Source organism: Nematolebias whitei, chromosome 11, assembly GCF_014905685.2.
Source record: "Nematolebias whitei isolate Nwh7 chromosome 11, NemWhi1, whole genome shotgun sequence".
In the NCBI taxonomy this organism is placed as follows: domain Eukaryota; kingdom Metazoa; phylum Chordata; class Actinopteri; order Cyprinodontiformes; family Rivulidae; genus Nematolebias; species Nematolebias whitei.
In genome coordinates, this window is record NC_056508.1 from 31,110,556 (window position 1) to 31,125,845 (window position 15,290).

A 15,290-nucleotide genomic window follows, 5' to 3' on the forward strand; every position below is an offset into this window, starting at 1 on the left:
CCTGTAAAGGTCTGTGCATCCCTCCATGGATATGCCTCTCCAGACCAACACTGACACACCACCAAACCGATCATGCCAAATACTGTTGCAGGCAGCATAACGTTCACCACGGCTTCTCCAGACCATTTCACATCTTTCACATGAGCTCAGAGTGAAGCTGCTCTCATCCATCAAAAGAACAGGACGCTAGTGCCTAAACCCTATATTCTGTTTCAAGGCTGCAATTTTCTCCGACTCCTGCACTTTTGAGGAGCTTGTGACCTGCAACTGCATTACTGCTTGCTTTCCTTTACAGAAAGAGGGGATTAAGAAAAATGTGGGTTTAACATAACACTGATATTGCATTAAGATCAATAATGCCAAAATCACATTTGTAAAAAAAAAAAACATTTAGCACACGCATTTGGCAGTTAAGGCAAATTAAAAAGGACATAAAGCTTTTTTTTAATAGAGCGAGTCATTTAACTCACAAGTAAAACTACATTTTAAAAGACCACCTCATTTTGTCTGTGCAATAGTTCCACAATTAAAACACATTTTCTTAACTGTAAAAACAGAAAAATTGACATCTGAGTCCCAGGCTGAAGGAATCTGTTGGAAAGCCCACCAGAGGATGCATTTCCTCCGGAAGTTGAGGAGCTTAAATGTTGATTGCATTTTTATGTTTTACAGCTGTTTTATTGAATCTGTCCTCACTTTTTTGTTTCTCTGCTGGTTTGGTTTGTTGAACTTTAAAAAAAACGTAATCGCTTACAGGGCATTATCAAAGAATGCGGAAAAATTATAGGGATTCAACTGAATGATATCATGGACCTGTTTAAGTCCAGATCAGTATCTAAAGCCAAAAAAAAATTAAAAAAAAAAAATGGTGGATTCCACTCATCCTCTACACACTCAGTTCAATCTTCTGCCTTCAGTCAGAAGATATGGCCTACCTAGGTGTAGAACAAACAGATTAAAGAACTCTTTCATTCCCACAGTCATTGTTTTTTTAAACAAAATATAGATTTAAGGCCTTATCCTAGGCTTGCAATTGAATTATCACAGTCCAACTCTTTTTTTTTTTCTCTCTCTCACACTTCTTTTTAGTAATGTTTTTAAGTATTTTAATCTTGTTATGAATGTATATTTTTTTCCTGTTTTTATTAATTTTGTCATGTTTAAAGTTTGTATGAATGTGCTGGCCGTCATCACCACCACTACTTACTGTAAATGAATTGCCCTTCGCAAACCTAATAAAGTGAAGTGAAGTGAAGTCGGTATCTTTATTTTTCATTAACTATTTTTAAGTATTTTTTTCTTATTAAAATGCCCCAGAGTTCAGTTTTTGTTCTTCAAAATAGGCAGCACTATGGATTAGTGGTTAACATGGTTGCCTCACAGCAAGGTGGTCCTGGGTTCAAGACCCAGTTTGGATCTGGTGTCTTTTCATGGTACAGCTTTAAACTGGTTTCAATCCCATCTCTCAAATACGAGTTTTTCTGTAAATCTAGGTCAGTATTCCTCCTCTGTGTCGCCTCTGAAATATGGGGTGCCCCAGGGGTCGATATTATCACCTGTTCTTTTTGCCTTATACTTGCTGCCTCTGGGTTTTATCTTTAAAAAGCACAAAGTCTCTTTTCATTGCTTTGCAGATGACATACAGATATATCTACCTGTAACTACAAATGACTGCCAGTCTGCTGTACATGTGTTACAGGATTGTCTTAGGGATGTACAGGCATGGCTAAGAACAAATTACATGAATAAGGAAAAAACAGATTCTGGTGTTCGGTCAATGCAACCCCCTGCTTGGGCATGACAGTGTGGTTGGTCCTTTGTCTTCCGTCTGTCGTCCGCTTGTAGAAAACCTGGGTGTGATCGTTGATCCTCTGTTTAAACTTGATAAGCATATTAGTGCTGTTATCAAAGCCAGCTTCTTCCAGCTGAGGACCCTTGCAAAGAAAAAAACTCATCTTCCTCGGCGTGATCTAGAGATGGCTATCCACACATTTATTAAATCGTGTTTGGACTATTGTAATTCTTTGCATTTAGGGTTGGACCAGAGCTTCCTGCAGCGATTGCAGAGCGTCCAAAACGCTGCAGCCCGTCTGTTGACAAACAAGGAGGCGTGAATCTATTACCCCCATTTTACACTCCCTTCACTGGCTCCATGTTGCTTTTCGGGTGAAATTCAAAGTTTTATTGATCAAGTGTTTAAACTCCATAGGCCCATCTTACCTAAGCAAGCTGCTGCAGTCCTACACTCCATCCAGAACCCTGAAGTCAGCTGACCAGCTTTTGTTGGTTATCCCTAAAGCTAGGTTGAAGACCAGAGGTGACGGAGTCTTCTCTGTGGCAGCACCCAGACTGCGGAACAGCCTCTCTGTTTGTTAAGCTCTCTCAGTCAGTAGATCAGTTTAAAGTCCAGACTGAAAACACATCTCCCTGGCCTTCACTCAAATTAATATTTGATTGACTCGAGTTTTGGGGAAATTGCAGCAAATATGCAATAACCGTTTTGGGTTTTATTAGTACTATTGTTTTATTGGTATTTTACTGCAAATTGTATCACTTTTATTTTTAAACAATTTTATTTTGTTTATCATATTTTATCTACAATGCTGTATTCTTGTGAAGCACTTTGGTCAACTGTGGTCGTTTTTAAATGTGCTATATAAATGGTCTTTGAATTGAATTGACTTGAATTTTGTGCTGAGTTTGCATGTTCTCCAGTTTCCTCCCACAGTCCAAAACATGCATGTTTAGGCTGCCTTCAGGTCCAGGCTTGCATTAGAAAAAAAATCTGATTTCAGTGGGATTTGCCTGATTAAATAAAATTTAAAAATATATAAAAAGGCTTTAGCTGATCTATAATATTAATCTAAATTCAATGATGTTTGTAGCCAGAATTTTTTTTTTTTTTTCAGAATTAGCAGAAGAGATTCTGACTATCTTCTCCCCATTGGTTTCTCCTGTAGGTCCAAAATAACCAAGCTGTAGAGCATTTTGTAGAGAGCATAACAAATAAGCAGATGTGTTTGCTTGTAACCTGTGGGCTCATTTGTGATTTACAGGTAGTGCGGAGCGGCAGTGCGTCTGGTTCCTCCTGTGGAACCAGTTTTGAAGGTAGACACATTTTTCAACCTTGGAGCTTGGCTTAAAATTTTCTAGAAGAAGATGATTGCTGTGAGTGAGCTACATACGCCTAATGTATTGTTCCATGATGTTTAAATCCCCTTTTGCAATATTCATGCCTTTAGTTTGTTTACTTGGTGCTAATACAGCAGTAAACAACTAAGTATTTTTCTCTTTGTACCCTACACAAATGATCATAGCCTAGTTTGTGTACATTAATGGTCTTCTCTTCATGCTGGGACAGATTATTGAGCCATTATCAAATTACCTCAGGTTTCAGCTATCTAACACCTGCAGAGCAGCCTCTGTTTTCTCACCAGGCAAATTCAAAACTTCCCACTCTGAAACATGATCAAAGCGCTTCAAATGCTGGTAAACAACACATGTGCAACAATGAACCCCATGACTCATTAGATGGACAGATGGATCAATGATGCATGGCCTCAAGAGATGCCATTTTTTGTTATTTACTATTGATGTTCTTGATTTAAGAGGTCAAAAACCATGTATGCATTTCTCACTCATGGTTCAACATTATCTCTACCAGGTGGTACACACATTCCAACACATTCCAAATAAATACAATGGTATCTCGTGTTGGCTTCAATTCCCAACAACAAGAGAAGTGGGGACACTGATCTATTGACTGAAACAATCTATGGGTGAAAAATCAGTAGTGATCAATCAATCAACCTTTATTTAGACAGGTAAATCCCATTGAGCCTCGAGGACTCATTTACAAGAGAGACCTGATTTCAACAAAGAAAGATGACAACAATGGACAACAGCAACACCAATAAACAATTATAAAAAGTCATACTGCAGTTTTTTTTTTGTTTGTTTGTTTTTACAAATAGGATGGCTAAAAGGAAAAGGTAACAAAAAAAAACCCAGCTAGATTCTAAGGCGAATGTAGAAAACTAAAAACAGGAACATGTCTGCATTGGTCCCTGCCAGGAGTCCAACAGATTCTTAAAGCCACTTAGAGAGGTCAAGGTCGAGAGCTTCAAATCTTTTTGTAAGATATTCCAGGAAACAGGAGCAGAGTAAGAGAAGGCCCTTTTGCCTAGTTCAGTCCTCATTGAGGGAACTTTGCAGGTAATAATGTCCTGAGAGCGCACTCCGTAGCTGCACTCATGCAGAGACATGTAGGAGGAGATGTATGAAGGCAGCAGACAAAGAAGTGATTTAAAGATGAAAATGTACCAGTGAGAGAGTCTGAGGGAAGTTAATGATGTCCAGTTAACCAGTGAATACAGGGTGCAGTGGTGGGTACGATAATCACAGCCAGTTATGAAACTTAGTGCACCATGATAGACAGCATCCAACATCTGCAGGGTTTTTGTAGGAGCGTTCATGTAAATAATGTCACTGTAATCAATGGAGGGAAGGAAAGTCACAGAAACAAGGCGTTTTCTAGCATTCAGGGTTAGACAGGATCTGTTTCTGAACAAGAAACCCAGTTTAACTTTCAGTTTCTTTACCAAGTTTTCCACATGGAGCTTAAAAGAGAGATGTGATTCGACCAAGATACCCAAATATTTATAGGAATCAACAAACTCAATGGGGACACCATTTCGACTGTGAGGCGAGCAGGTCGGATCACAGCTGACCCTGCTCACCCTGCACACGGACTGTTTGAACCACTCCCCTCAGGCAGGAGGCTTCGGTCCATTCAGACCAGAACCTCCCGCCATAAGAACAGTTTCTTCCCCTCTGCTGTTGGACTCCTGAACACTCATAATGCTACCTCATAATTTCTGCTTTGGTCACATTACATCTGTAATATAATTGAATTGTCCATCTGTACCGTTTTCTAAGCTTTTTTATTGTTTTCTATTGTATGGGTGTACATATGGTTATGCTATGTTTTTAATTTTACTTTATTTGTGGGTGTACACAGGTCTTATGTCTTATGTAATGTTCTCATTTTTACTTTATTTTACTTTATTACTATTTGCACCTTATGTCGAAGCAAATTCCTAGTTTGTGAACCTCGTTCATTGACATGGCAGTAATAAACTGATTCTGATTCTGATTTGAGGATAAAATCAGAGGAAGAACTGCTGGGACCAACTTCCTATTTGAAAAAAAGCATCCCTTTGGTTTTGTCGGCATTTAGGACAAGTTTGAGGCGGAACAAATCAGTCTAGATGTTGTTGAATGCAGATTTCAAAAGCTGGAGAGCCTTAGCAACAGTTTTAGCTCGACAATAAACAACTGTGTCATCAGCATAGAAATGTATGGATGCATTAGGGATGTTTTTACCTACATTATATATGTAGATTGTAAAGAGGGTGGGTCCTAAGACTGAGCCTTGTGGTACACCATTGTTGACTGTTAAATAACTGGAGGAAGTACCATTATGTTGAACACATTGCCTCCGGTCTGAAAGATAGTTAGAGAACCAACCAATGGTGTGTTCTGAGAAACCAATTTCTGAGAGTTTATGACAAAAGATGTTATGATCCACAGTGTCAAAAGCTTTAGACAGGTCTAAGAAAAGTGCAGCACAATAATCCTTAGCATCCAGTGCTTCAACAACATCATTAAGAACCTTCAGTGAGGCAGTGGTTGTGCTGTGTTGTTTCCTGAAACCAGATTGATGTGGAGGTAAGATGTTAAATGAGTCCAGGTAATTTTTGATTTGAGAGTTTATCAGTTTTTCTAGAACCTTGGCTAAAATGCAGAGTTTAGAGATTGGTCGATAGTTGTTCAGTGAGGTGGGGTCACCTCCCTTCAGCAAAGGAAGAACAAAGGCTGTTTTCCAAGTGTCTGGGATGGAGTTTTGTCTTATGGAGAGATTGAAGATGTGGGTCACAGGGACTGTGATGATATGAGCAGCCAGCCTTAAGAAATAGGGTGGAAGTTCATCTGGACCTGCAGATTTTTTAGGGTCAAGATCTTTTAACAGTTTATTGACCTCACTGACTGAGAATGGAGAAAAAGAGAAGGTGTGATTAACTGAGGATTGACTTGTAGGAGATTTGATTTGTAGAAGTTTGGTTATTAAGTGAAGTGGCTGATTTTCCATTAGTAACTGTGTCAAATAAAGAACTAGAAGCAACAAAATGCTTGTTGAAACAGTTCAGGATCTCGTGCTTATTTGACACAGGAACAGAGTTAACGAGAAGTTGTGATGGGAGGTCAGATGATTGGGTAGTGCCTGAGAGAGATTTGATGGTTTTCCAGAATCTGTTAGGGTAATTTAGATTTTTGGAGGTCTGAGATAAGAAATAGTTGCATTTTGCTGCTTTGACACCAGTTGTACATTTATTCCTCATCTGTCGAAAACTCAACCAATCAGTGTCTGAGTCAGATTTTCTCGCTGTGGCCCAAAGATGATCTCTCCTGTGCAGGAGGTCAGCTAGCTCTGGAGTAAACCAGGGACTGTCTCGTCCCTTTATTCTGAACTGATGAAAAGGAGCATGTTTGTTCACAAAATAAATGAAAGTATTATGAAAATAGTTCCAAGCGGAGTTCACGTCATCAGTTAACAGAATACGATGCCAGTCAAAGTGAGACAGATCCCAGAGGAATGACTGTTCACAAAAATGTTTCAGATCCCTTTTTTGAATTAATCTGGGCTTAGAAGGTGGAAGTTTAATATATCTCAAAGCAGCTGTCACACAATGATCACTCAAAATATCAGCGAATACACCTGTACCAGGGAATTTGTGAAGCATATTAGTCAGAAATAGGTCTAAGATGGAGGATTTTTCAGGACGGTTTTTGTTTAATCTATTGGGAGAGTTGATAAATTGGGTAAGATTGAGAGACAGGCAACATTCCTTGAATTTATCACAGAGGGGAGTCGACTTACACCAATCAATGTTGAGGTCTCCAGCCAAAAGGATCTCTTTGAATTTTAAATTAACAAGAAATTCCATCAGGGAGGACAGAGCCTCAGGTGTTGCTGAAGGTGGGCGGTAACAGCAGACTACAGTTAAGTTCTGGCCACTATTCAAGGTGATGTTTACAGCTAAGGCTTCAAACTGGTTTGGAATTGTTTTAGAAGACACAGGACTATCAACCAAAGAATCTCTGATGTAAACAGTGACTACCCCCCCCTTTTTTTTTTGATGATCACAGCGGTAGATGTTAAATCCAGCGATTGCCAGGTCATTATTGAGTACAGATTTGTTGAGCCAGGTTTCAGAGATGAAGATAACATCTGCCCCAGAAGAACTGACCAGAATTTTCAAGGCATCAAGTTTTCTCAGAAGGCTACGTGCGTTTACATGCAGAAAATGAAGCCCAGACATGTTCTTAAAGTAATTTGGTGTGCTGTAATTAATGGGGTGTCCAGGGTTGGATTGAATCCCTGAGAGCAGTAACAACATTATTATCAGACATTTTCTTGAGATTTTTGTGATTGATGTGTAATTACAGGAGTTAACAGTGTGACAATTAGCCCCCATAATCAAACCATGAGAAACATTAATGAAGACGTGATCATTCTGAACCCAAAAACAGTGAAAGTTGCAGTGATGGGCAGATCCAGATGTATTAACAAGATTCAGTGACTCCAGATAATCTGAGAACTGAAAATAGTGACAATAATATGAGTGATGCAGAAAAGTTTCAGACAATAAAACATCACAGTTCAAATGGGCAAACAAACCCGACGAGGTGGCCCAACTGCAGTTTGAGTTGGGCTGAGGGGGGCTCCGGCCCCCCAGTGAGGATGGATGGATGGATGGATGGATGGATGCTCCCATGGGAAACAGAAGCTGGGTCCAATATCAACAGGCCGAAACAGAAACAGATAATCCGCAGCAAATAGCAGAGCGAGCTGCCAGAAAATCCTCCTGAAGTGAAAGGCATGATCCAAGCTCATTTCAGGTCAACAGGGGACAACAGCGTGATCCGGAATAAAATTAATTATTATCCAAGTGAGTTCGGATGGAGGCCTGAGCAACTCCGATACAAACTCCGAACTTCTCTCAAGCATCACGCAGCCCTGCTCCTTCACGCTGCTCCTCTGCTTCTCTGCACGTCACCTCTGCACCCGACAGCACGAGAGGCACCTCCGGTGAAAAACGAGACTGGCCGGAAAGGCCGAGGCTGAAGTCGACACTGGTCCAGTCCGATTCTGCTCCAGTCCGGCTCCGGCGCTCCACAGCACGAAAGACAAAGAGGCTGAAGATGTCCCTGGCCCGGTTCTGCTCCGGTCTTGTGGCGCGGTTCTGCTCCGGTCCGGCGGCGCGGTTCTGCTCCGGTCCAGCGGCGCGGCTCTGCTCAGGTCCGGCGGCGCTTCAAAGCACCGGAGCGTCTCCTCCAGGTGAACACAGCGATTCCACGGAGGTGGACAGTCCTTCGGTAAAAGTAACGGGCTGCTCACTGAAGCTGAGATCGGCTCTGTTGAAGATGAAATCCCCCACAGCCACCTCGGTTCGGTTCTGGTCCAATTCGAGGGTCACAGGTACACTTCCTCCACATCTATGAAGACACCACGAGGGCCAGTCCCGCAGAAAACCAGCAAAATACCACCCGGCAATTTTTGTCGGAACCAGGTAGAACCACAAAGGTCCAGATAAGAGTTTGCTGAGGTCCAGAGAGAGAGAGAAAAAAACACCGGACCTTCATGTGACGACTCTCCAGCTCGAGGGGTCACCTGGCCGGCAGGGTGCGCTCAGAGTGACCGGTGGGGTGGGAGCGGCCAGTCCTGTACCAAAATATAGTGATGAATGAAACATCCTACAGAGCTGAGGTAGAACAGTTTGTCAGCTGTTCTGAAGGTAAAAATCTTTCTCAACAAAACTAAAAAGTGGATTTGGGGGTTTATAAAGAAGACTAACTGTTTTCCTTGAAAGAGAATAATTTATATAAGGTTTTTAGGTGTCCACATTATTAGGCTCTTTCACAAGACGCTTCAGAGACATGATCTGGTTGTATCAGTGTGTCTTCTGAATGGACCAAGGTGGTGGTGGTGGTGGTGGTGGTGGTGGTGGGGGGGGGGGGGGGGTTGTCAAAGACTGCCCATGGTGTGCTTCTGTGCCATCAAGCAAGATGCTGTATTAACAGAGCCGGACTGGTGAATATGTAAAAAAGTAAGCTGCAGTGCAGTGGCTCAACAATGGGAACTGATGACATTTGTGTGCGACCACACTCTTGCAGGATCAAACAACGTACATATTTATTTCAAAAGGGAATATACATGTGCTGGTCATAAAATTAGAATATCATGAAAAAGTTGATTCATTTCATTAATTCCATTCAAAAAGTGAAACTTGTATGTTATATTCATTCATTATACACAGACTGATTTATTTCAAATGTTTATTTCTTTTAATGTTGATGATTATAACTGACAACTAATGAAAACCCCAAATTCAGTATCTCAGAAAATTAGAATATTACTTAAGACCATCCATCCATTATCTTTTATCCACTTCTTCCATTTTGGGTCACGGGGGTCGCCGGTGCCCCTGTCCAGCAATCACAGTGCAAGGGGCGAGGTACACCCTGGACAGGTCTCCAGTCCATCACAGGGCCACATAGAGACAAACGAGACAAACAACCATTCACTCTCTCACTCACACCTAGGGACAATTTAGAGTTATCAATCAGCCTAACATGCATGTTTTTGGTCTGTAGGAGGAAACCCGAGTACCCGGAGAAAGCCCACGCATGCACAGAGAGAACATGCAAACTCCACCCAGAAGGGCCCCCGGACCGTGATTTGAACCAGGGACCTGCATGCTGAGAGGCAGCAGCTCTACCAGTTGCACTACAATGCTGCCCCTACTTAAGACCAATTTAAAAAAAGGATTTTTAGAAATGCTGGTCAACTGAAAAGTATGAACATGAAAAGTATGAGCATGTACAGCACTCAATACTTAGTTGGGGCTCCTTTTGCCTGGATTAATGCAGCAATGCGGCATGGCATGGAGTCGATCAGTCTGTGGCACTGCTCAGGTGTGATGAGAGCCTTAGTTGCTTCGATAGTGGCCTTCAGCTCTTCTGAATTGTTGGGTCTAGCGTATCACATCTTCCTCTTCACATTATCCCATAGATTTTCTATGGGGTTAAGGTCAGGCGAGTTAGATGGCCAATTAAGAACAGGGATACCATGGTCCTTAAACCAGGTACTGGTAGCTTTGGCATTGTGTGCAGGTGCCAAACTTGTTGGAAAATGAAATATGCATCTCAATAAAGTTGGTCAGCAGCAGGAAGCATGAAGTGCTCTACATCTTCCTGGTAGATGGCTGCGTTGACCTTGGACCTCAGAAAACACAGTGGACCAACACCAGCAGATGACATGGCACCCCAGTGACTGTGGAAACTTGACACTGGACCTCAAGCAATGTGAATTATGTGTCTCCTCTCTTCCTCCAGATTCTGGGACCTTGATTTCCAAAGGAAATGCAAAATTTAGAGTGTGCCACCAGATATCTTCAACAATGAACCTTTTCATAATATTCTACTTTCTGAGATAGTGAATTTGGGGTTTTCATTAGTTGTCAGTTATAATCATCAACATAAAACGTTGGTTACATACTGTAACCCCAGATTCTATGAATATAGGCGTAGCCCTTTAAGGCTGTCGCTGATGGGTTTATCCTGTTATGCGTTGCATAAGCACTGAAAAAATTAGTCCACGCCCACCTGCTGTGTGGGCCCCACCCGGTCCGTATAAATTACGTTAAGAGCGGAAAATCGGCTCCCAAAATAGCTTTTTTCTTCAGCCATTTAGGAGCCAGTGAGGCCCGACGCTTAAAGGGCTACGCCTATATTCATAGAATCTGGGGTTACAGTACGTAACCAACGTTCTATGTCATATAGGCTTCGCCCTTTAAGGCTGTCGCTGATGGGTTAAGGGCGAAGCGGATGTGGTCCTCGCCTCACTGGGTCCATTCGAACACAGTAAGAAGCGGAAGCTTGCCCAAAAAACGTCTTGTCACTCAGCTCCCCATGTGCATAACTACGCATCGCGTAATTATGTGCCATGCACAGACGCATGTTGTGTAACTATGCGTTCTGACAAAGCATGAACGCCCTGGAAAACTTTCAACGTGGAGAAGATGTTGAAAAGGGGGGGGGGGGCATGAACCAACTGGTTCATGGCTGATCAGTATAAACCGATTAATATCAATGAACTGATTATTGGTCAAATGAACTGATTGGTAACAATAGTCATAAACTGATTAAGTGACAATAGAACCAAAATCATAGACACAACTTGTGACTGATAACAACATCTCACACTGTAATGCATGCAGACAGATGTGAGCTTAAACAGAGTTCCATGAGAACAACAATATTCATTCTGTTAGAGCACTAAGGACAGAATGTGTCATGGAACGAGCCGTTACATCACGTAGGTAAAAGCGAATAAATGAGCAGGTTGTTGACCATGCAGCCGCAGTGCAAATGTCCTGCATTGACATACCATTATGCAGAGCAGTCGAAGATGCGATACCCCAGGTGGAGTGTGCTTTGAGGTTGACAGGAGGCTCTAAATCTGATGCTCTGTAGACTTCAGAAATGGCCTCACACAGCCAGTGTGACCAGCGCTGGGTGGATAACGGGCGACCTGCAGATGCATCTCTATAATGCACAAACAAATGTTGAGTTGACGCATCGCAGCTGTGCGCGCTATGTAACACGTCAACGCCCGCACCGGACAGAGAAGATGAAAAGATGCTTCCTCTTCTGATCTTTTTTTTGGGGGGGGGGGAGGGGGGGGACCCCTCCAACGATATCACTCTTGATTAAAGAGCTCGTGATGTTTTAGGCATAAAAGCTGGGTTGGTCTTAAATCAGCTGAGCTGCCCGTCAGCCTGAATTCTAAGGCATGACGGAGCAACAGAGAGGGCAGATAAATTACTTACCCTCTTAGCGGGTGTTAAAACCAGCAGCAGGGCTGTTTTAAGAGACAAGAATTTAAGTGAAAACCTGATCCAGAGGCTCAGATGGAGCTTTGATCAGGGCTTGCAGGACCAGCGTAAAATCCCACTGTGAAGCAAGTGGGCATAAAGCAGGCCTGCATCTCTGTACACCTTTTAGAAAACGTTTCATCAACGGGTGATTAAAAGCTGTTCTGTCTCCGAACCCTTCGTGGCAGGAAGAGATGACTGCAATGTACATTTTAAAAGTACTGATGCAAACTTCCTATCCATCAGCTTGTTGTAGAAAAACAACACGCCGCCTAATGGGCATGAGGTGGCCTCTAACCCTTTCTCTGTACACCAGCGCTGAAAAGCCGTCCCCTTTGATGTGTACAGAACTGGTAGATGCAGCACGTGAATCTTGAATTGCGCACACTATCTCCTGATGGAGACCCATCCTCTCTAAGCGGGACCGCTCAGCGGTCAGACCCACAGGTGCTGACCTATTTCTGGGTAACTCCTGGTCGCTCCTCCTGCTTGAAGGAGAGCATCCTCCCTCCACAGCAGTTTCCACGGGCACCCCGACAGCAGACGTTTCAGGGCTGGGAACTATGGTGCACCCACGCGCTCGGGGCCACCAGGAGAGCTATCAATCCCTCCTCCTGAGCTCGGTTCAAGAACCGTAAGATATGAGGAGGTGGAGAGAAACGCGTACAGAAGCATTTTGGGCCATGGACTGTGAACAAACGCATCCACCCCCCAGAGGTGGTTCATCTCATGGGCTCAGAGAAGCGCGTAATTGACACTGAGCGTTTCCCGTGTCACAACAGGCCCACAGCCGCTATATCAATCTGAGACAAAATGCTCCATCAGAGGATGATTAAAAGATGTTCTGTCTACGACAACTTTGAGACAGGAAGAAAACACGGTGGCAGCATACAATAGTCGTGCTGGACACCAGATTTTTGTCCCTCGGCTGCTGCAGAAAGACAACATGTCGTCCAATGGACATGGGGTGGCCTCTACGCCTTCTGTACAGCGGCGTTGACCAAACTGACCACTTGGTGTGAACAGCGCTGTGGTGGGTGCAGCACGTGACTCCTGAATCGTACGCACTACATCTTGAGAGATCCATCCTCCCAAAAGAACCGCACAGCGTCCAAAACATAGGTGCTGGCCTATTCTGATTAATTCCTGATCGTTTCTCACCGCCTGGGGGGAAGCATCCTCCCTCCAACGGCAGGTTCCACGAGTGCCTTGATAACAAATGTCGTAAGGCCTGGGAACCATGATGCGTTCACGCACTTGGAACAGAGGGGCTGCCAGTCCTTCCTCCTGAACTCGGTTCAGAAAACCGTGATACCGGAGGGAGAGAAGAAGGTGAAAGGCATTACGACCACAGGCTGTGAGTAGGCATGTCCACCCAGCGGTGGATTGTCCTATGGTTCCGCGATAATATAATTGACATTGAGCGTTCTCTCGTGTTGCCACACATCAGCAGACGCTGGCAGGATTCTACCGTGTCTGAGCCTTAGCTCTGGGTGGGATACATGCGATGTACCCACTCCAAATGGAGAGCGGATTGGGTGTGCCCCACACAGCATCTGTCTCACAATGTGGCACATGGGTTGAAAAAATGCCTACATTTCCTGCTAGTATGTATGCGACAGACACTTGTCTGAGAATCAAAACCCCTGATGATTCTGCAGCTCAAGGTCAGTGTTGAGTCACATTCAAGGATCCCGTGCGACACTCCAAAAACATTTAAAACAGCTGCTGTGTGAAGCACAGCGCCCCCACAGCTTGTTAAATGTGTGTGACGTAGGTCTGCTGACGGAAAACAGCTGATATCACTCAACCATTCACGTGAATTGCACTGCTGCCACCTGTCTGAACAAGCTGCTCAGCAGCCACAGGTGTCCAGATAATGCAGAATTAAAATGGAGTGTTGTTTCTCACAGCTCAGAAAATTAGCAATCTAAAATAAATCTCATCTTTCCAGTTCGTTTGGACCAGGAAGTGATAAGAGAGAACTGGTGTTTCCTCTCCATCTGAGGCTCTAGAAATTACATTTAAAACAGAATTTCCAGAGCTTCTGCTAGAGGGGACGAGATCTGTTCATAAATGACAGAAAAACACGTCACAGGGTTCCCCCACACCGGGGTTTTAGCTGAACTGCAGCGTGAGTCCCGGATGAAAACGGTTCGCCCATCCCTCTGGAAACGCGCGTTCATTGCCACCCGTTTATAAGTTATAAAGCGAGTACGCATTTATGCTGTGAAACTCACATACATGCTGATGAGAACTGGAGCGCGCTGAGTGAGAGCGCAAGACGTTGTGTGTTGCTGCGGGAAAAAACAGCTTTGTTTATGCTGTGTGCAGCTGCTCCGTGTAACGCTCGAGAGCTGGTTCACATATGAGCTGACGCGCCCTGAAGGGTTGTGTGTGTGCGTCCTCATGCGACGCTTACACCAGGATTGCTGCAGGGCGCGCGTTGGCACTGGGTTACCACTGGCTCGGTCTGCAGAAACACGTTCATTGTTTGCTGCGAATCACGTGAGCTTTGAATGATTCCACGAGCTGCAATATTAATTCAGACAAAAACCCCTTCTTTGAGGATGTATGAGCTAAGCCGCTGTGAGGCTTGGGGAGCTGCTGACGCAGCGGGAGCGCGCGTTGGCACTGGAGCGGTCAGGAAGCCGTGCGTGGCATCGGTGAAAACGAGACTACCACTGACTCGGTCTGCATTAAACACGTTCATTCTTGGCTGCAAGTCATGTGAACTTCAGAATGATTCCACGAGCTGCAGTATTAATTCAGAAAACCTTCTTCGAGGATAAAAGGGGCAAAGCTGCTGTGAGGCTTGTGAAACTGCTAACGCCGCGGGAGCGCGCGTTTGACATCACTGCAATGACAAAACTTGTGTCGTTTCTGCCGATAGCGAAATACGTTGCTGAGCTCGTACCATGATCTCACGTGAACGTTGACGTGAACGTTGACGTGAACGGCGGTTGTTGAGAGCTGCGTGCGCGCCTTTATGCTGCGGGGGCGTGCATCGGCACCGCTGACAGTGAATGAAAAACAACCTTAAAAAGGCTCATTCGTGATGAGTGTGGGTGATGGGGCTGCTTGTCGGATAACCATGCTGACAGTCTGGCTAAAGGACACTTCATCATAAAATGATGTTATTCACAGTGTCATCAACACACCTCCAGCAAAAAAACGACACCTGTTTACCTTCGTTGAGCTCTGTTTGTTGTCCTGGAGGGCCCCCTGTTGGCGAAGTCCGGGAAAAAAAATGAACTTCCGGATGCCGGGGACGTCTGACGGGAGGGGCTG

At 44.0% G+C, this 15,290-nt stretch overlaps 1 protein-coding gene across 1 annotated transcript in view; it reads right to left on the reverse strand.

The window, feature by feature from the left end:
* The window catches only part of b4galnt1a (beta-1,4-N-acetyl-galactosaminyl transferase 1a), a 34,337-nt gene that overhangs the window by 7,165 nt on the left and 11,882 nt on the right, over nt 1–15,290 (reverse strand). The window lies entirely within an intron of this gene.